Here is a 6,013-nt window from a genome sequence, read left to right as displayed (position 1 = left end):
AGTGTTGAGCCCCGTTTCATTAGTTTCAGATCGTCACGACACGCACGCTGCGCAGCTCACGTGCTCTCCGAACCAAACAGAGGGTCGTGCTTTCTGCTTTACATTCGGGTGTAAACATGATAAAAGAATTTGCCCAGTCATTATGGCCGACTTCGGGCTTCATCGCGGCTTCACAACGAGTGACGTCAGGGCCTCTCCTACCTTTCCTTCCTCCGTGGGTGGAGCCGTCAACGTCCTTGCGGCTCAATCATCACCGCACTACGGTGGCCACTACAACCACACGCTCTTCGCACCTATAACCTTCCTAATCTTGTCAAACTGATATATTATGCACAAGAAGTGCGTCTCAGCAACAGCTGACATGCGAGCGATCGTTCACGAACACAAGATTTTTTATGAAAGCCATTAAAAGTAAAATACGTCAGTGTTGCTAACAGAGCCTTAAAAGTGGATGTTTCACCGCTAACAGAAAGTATACTAGCATTAAATCTTCTTGGCCTATCAACTTTGCTGTTTCAATTGAGGGAACCATATTTTAAATCAAAACAATCATAAAAACGGTTATCAATATTTTAATAAATTGTCACATTTTTTATATAATCAGTTTTGGTTTCAAACGACACCAAAGCTAGTTAAAGTTTATTATAGCGCTAAGGGTTTCCACTATTTCTTCTTTTCTGGGCTCAGGGATATTTTTCCTAGTAATATATTAAGCAGGCAAGACCACGCTGGTGCCTCATTCAAATGACGCACCAGCAGAAAAAGCGGCAATGGCGTACGTGTCGGGCCTTTTAAATACAGCGTCAGCCTTCCACGCAATTTTCTCTTAAAAAGAAAAAACGATGAATTATTCGAAGCTGCTAGGTTATTTCTCCCGCAATGCGACATTAAAAATGCTTGAAAAGATTATTTCACCTGAGGGTTGAACTTGCGACAAGCGAAGTCGCGTACTGGGAAGCAGCGCGCCAACTGACTGAACTATTATCAAAGCGGGGATTGTGGTGAAGTAACAGCACGTCTACTATTGTACGACTAAATACTAATATGTCACTGGTATAGAATAGTGTGTGTGTTTATGTGCGCGTGTGTGTTTACGCGTTCTACACAGTGTTATTTCTTGTTGCGTCAGTGCCATGCATCTATTGAAATGATGGGCCCGTGGAGGCCAGTTACAATAGTTGGCACATAGTGACTCATCAAAATTCCTCTGCGGAATGTGTGGAGCCAGAAAAATTCTCGTCTGCTACCCTAGATGCCGCTTAAGCAAGTTTTATTTTCAAGGAAATATTGTCATCTGGCAATGTCAATTCTCATGTGGGGCCCTTACGTTCGCGCTCATGTGAGGCAACCGCTTTTTTTTGCCGAAACTGACAGTTTTCCTCCGCGGGGCAACGCAGTCAGCTGTTCCACATTTATGTATAGTGCCGCACTATATCTATGCATCAGCTGGGTGCCCAGTGCGAGGAGCAGGGAGGGAGGGGTGTTGTAGCAGCCTGATAATAGGAATTACCCGTAACTCTGCAGCCCATATATGAAGCTTTTAATAAAATATAGTTTAATGAAATGAATGGGATAATTATCGCTCAGCAGTACAAGGTCAGATAGGAAGAATTTCTGCCATGTATTGTTTCTGTTTAAGCTACTGTGTATTTATCTTGTAAAAAACTAACATAATAGGAAATCCTTTTAAATATTATTAAGCTACCTGTGCTGTGATGTTATCCTTTTCATTCAGTGTTACTAGTTATTCAAATGTTTAGCACCTGGCGAAAAGACAGTGATAGAGTAAATTGTGTAGATAAGGCCTATAATTACACTTTTCTTGCCAGAACCATGAATGGTATGTTCTCATGACTTGTCCAGTATTACAGCTACCGTGATCTCTTTATGATCACATCAATTTTCTGTCCTCATTTGCAGTTTCACATATGTTGTCATGCTGCGAGTGCGATTAAAGCCCTAATATTATGAGGGCTATTTCGAATGCAAAAGCAGCATTCAACGGAAAGGACTATTACTTCACCTGATCCCTAGCTCGTTCCTCTTGCTAAATTGCTCAGCTGCATAAATCAAGAATGCATTGCTTGTTGTCCAGAATCGCTATTAGAAACCAGTCAGTAGCACGAAGTTTGAATAGTATGTACTTTTCTTAACATGCTAAACTGGTTGTCACATGTAATGAGCAAAAAGACGAAACAAATATGGTTAACCTGTTAGAGCATGTGTCATGCCAGCTTTTGTTTGGTGCCACGCCAGATGCTGTTTTGTTTCTCTTTTTTTCTATGCAGGCAAGTTTGAATCAGCTAGCTGAGGAAATTGTTGGGCTTGAAGACGAACGAAGTCTATGGGTTGATTTTTCTCTTTAACTGACAGCGAAATTTACGGTGATTCAGAAAGTAGTCAAAAAGCCCTTAAAGATGTTAAATAAGCCGATGTAGATGCTGATGTTAGATTTTCTATAAGAAATTCAGCAGTATTTCCTTTTGGCATCGCTGTAAGCAGATTGCAAGCTATTTGCTATTTGTTGATTTCGTTTTAACAACTAGACTGCAGTGGACACAGGTTTGCTGAAGCTGTATAATTCAAAATCCTGAAAAAAAAACAATTGCATCTTAAGGTGTACAAACAGCAACTCTAAAAGCTCGCCTAACTCTGTCATACAAATATCCCTCATACGGAGACGACTATGAGCTTGTGTGAAACATGAGAAAGGCGTATAATATTACTTAGCTTGGTGCACCTTGTGATGTTGACCCGATGGTGTGGTTTTATTGGTCCCGTGCACCAGCATCAGCAGTGTTGATAATGTCAGGCACAAGAGAAAGAAAATGGCTGCTTGTACGTCACTAACAGAGCCAACCATGATAATGTGTCAATATCTTGAGCATGGGTGAGGACGTGATGAAAGTTCAGTAGGCACTGATACTAACGTGTACTTTATTTTTCAAGGTGCGCTTATACTTACTAGTGCACTATCTGGGGCCCTTGAAGGCTTGGCCTTGCATTTGTTGCTAAAACAAGCAACTGCTAATTTTTGCATCATCAACTTTCAATGCAGATTTCACAAGCTCTAAACCCTCTCATTTGTGCTACTTTTAAAGTTTTGGCAAGCCTTTGAAGCCCCGTATAAGTTGATGAAATTTATAAAATTATTCTATTTGTAATCTGGATCACCTGTCAACATTGCATTTAGTAAAACCTTGTGCTCATAAAAGTTAAATCTTCACGTACAGAAAGAAACTTATCTATTTCTACAATACTTGTGTGGCTCTTCGCATTGTGTATTGTGCTTTACTGGTGAACATCCAATGAAATGCTGTCGTTGGACCTAGGATTCCATGTCAAATTGACCCTCACGCATATATACAGATATGTGTTTGCCATGGACTATACATACCCATAAGTTTGATACTACTGACCGCTTTGTTATTACGGGTAGTGGGCTCACGCGATGGGCTCAGACAGATTCGAAAGAGAAACAAACATTTATCCCGGGAAAACAAACGGTACTATAAATTAAATAGAAGTGTACCAAATCACACAATAAACTACAGACTAATGAAGTTAGCTTCGAACTGGTGGCAAAATAGTTCTTGATAGTATCTCAAAAATTCTCACTCTTCCAAAGTAAAGTTGTCAGTTTCGCCTTATTTATTTTAGTGGTTCGGGCAAGCCTACGTGGTGCTGCTGACATGGCTAGCTCGTTGCGAAAGTCCGGACTGTGGTCGATCCCAACGTCCACTCCACTGCTCGATGCGTCCAGTCACCGCCTGTGCGGGTAGGCCGTCATCGCTGACGCTAGTAGGTACCTCTCTGGATTCTGCCACTGTCTACTGCTTCACCCATCGTGGCATTCGATTGCTCACGTGGTACTCCAGGGATTGCCTTGGGTGACTTGCTTTCGAAAGAGGGCTTGCGCTGGAAACACTCGTCCTTGTTAGGCATGGCAGCTGCGTCTCCGAGAAGCCTCCGTTCAATCACCATCTATTTCGCTGGTCACCTCAAGACGCCCGGGTCTCAGGCAGAGGACCAAAGCGCTTGTTTATCGCGTCTCCAGAGCGTGCTAACGATGCAAACTTCCGCCACCAAGTACCTCGAAACAATGCCAGCCCACCACCTTCTTGTCCATCCCTTCGACTCGATTCTCGTGCATTTAATTCTGTAAAACATTCCGAGCACGCACCTCTGCTACTTCCAACGCTTGTCGTCTTCATCGTTTTCTAATCTCGCGGCTCTCACTCATGACAAATCTCCGATCATTCTTCCTGTTGTAATAACAGCAGTGGGCAAGATGGCGCACGGTCACTTCCTCATTGTTACCGCAAAGAAAAGCCGAAAACGAGAAAAAGTTCCAAAAGGCTTGAATGTGTGATGTGTACGTTGTTTCCGCTTGCTTGCTTGCTTCACGTTCCAGTTAACGCTAGTGACGCCAAAAAAGCCCTGTGCGACAGTGGAGCATCTCTGTCAATAATTAATAAGATTCTCGTGCATGTAAGGTGCTTGCAAGCTGGAAGGACCCTGCGCATTCAAGGGTAGGATACCATTTGGGTGCAAGCAATCCCCAGCCTGGTTTCAGAAATATCCTGAACAAAACTCCCAGGCCCTATCTGCGCACACTTTGCAATGTTTACGATGACGACATAATACTTTCCTCAATAACAAAAGAAGAGAAGCGCAGACACATGTCACTAGTTTTCGAAACGCTCAGTATGGGAAGTCTCAAAGTGAACTTCAAGAAACGTGTTTTATTTCAAGTAGGAATAGTGTTGGTGGGAAGGGTCCTTGATGGTTCCACAAAAAAACAAGAAAACGGGAAGCTGGAATCCCTGGAGATAATATGCAAATCGGTGAAGCACTATGACATACATTCGTTGCGTCTTTGCCTGGGCCTGACACTTTAGGTGATTCAAAAATACTATACTGCTAAAGTGAGATGTCTCATACGCTTGACCCAGGAAGAAGTACGATTTCAGTGGAATCGCTAATGTGAAAGTGCTTACCCGAACTTGTGAAAATATAATCGTCGGACCATGTCCAAGCAATCCCAGAATTCTCCTTACTGTTCGTGCTAGATGCATATGCGTCATATTATGCGAAAAGAAAAAAAAAAGGTAAATGAGAAATAAACAATCAGATATAAGGAATACAGAAATTCAACCAGATGGTTTCACCCATAACAATAAGTAAATGTATGAATAAAGCAGTTTGAAAAAAAGGTAATTTAGGAGTAATACTAGGTTCTACAGCCTAAATATTTTTGAAGCTTTAATAAACTTCTGCAAAGCATCGTCAGCATTCCCGTCAGTGAACCCCAGGGACAAAGCCCCCAAAGGTAGTACGTTTGAAGTGGTCAACTCCAAACCCGCGAGACGGAACATGGCATCTAATGTAACTTTGCGCAATACAGCGTATTTTTTACAATATATCAAATAATGTTCTGATGTCTCAGGGACTCCACAAAACCAACAATTAGGTGAAGCAGCCAGACCAGCTCTGTGTTAATAAAAATTTATATATGGAGCATGGCACCTCAGCTTTGTAATTGAGACTTCAACTGCACACGTGTCACATAATTTACTGTTTTAACAATGATGTAGGTGTTAAAATTCCAATTTGTTTATTATGAATGGCAAAAACATAATTTTCCTCCTTAATATAGCTCCTATAATGAATTTAAATGCTGGAAGTACGTGAATAATTGGGCCATATATTGATGACTCATCTAATGCAACCGCCATTTGATTAAGAAAAATTTCCTTATGCCCTGGTACCCAGCAAATATAACCAACTGTATATACGGTGAAACTAATAATTTAAAAGTACTCAGCACGTAGGAGTTGTCATTTGCAGTGAGAGAAGAACACACCGACAGCAAATCTGTTAAAGTTATTGCCAAACAAGTTTGTGCAGTTAATTTGCAGAGAGCCAAATTTTCTCAAAAACTCTGCTATGAAAATGGCTACAAAATCTGGAATGCGTAGAGAGAATAAGCAATTTAGGATAAGGGCGAATA

The sequence above is a fragment of the Rhipicephalus microplus genome, chromosome 7, assembly GCF_043290135.1.
Source record: "Rhipicephalus microplus isolate Deutch F79 chromosome 7, USDA_Rmic, whole genome shotgun sequence".
NCBI lineage: Eukaryota > Metazoa > Arthropoda > Arachnida > Ixodida > Ixodidae > Rhipicephalus > Rhipicephalus microplus.
This window is presented reverse-complemented; position numbering follows the sequence as displayed.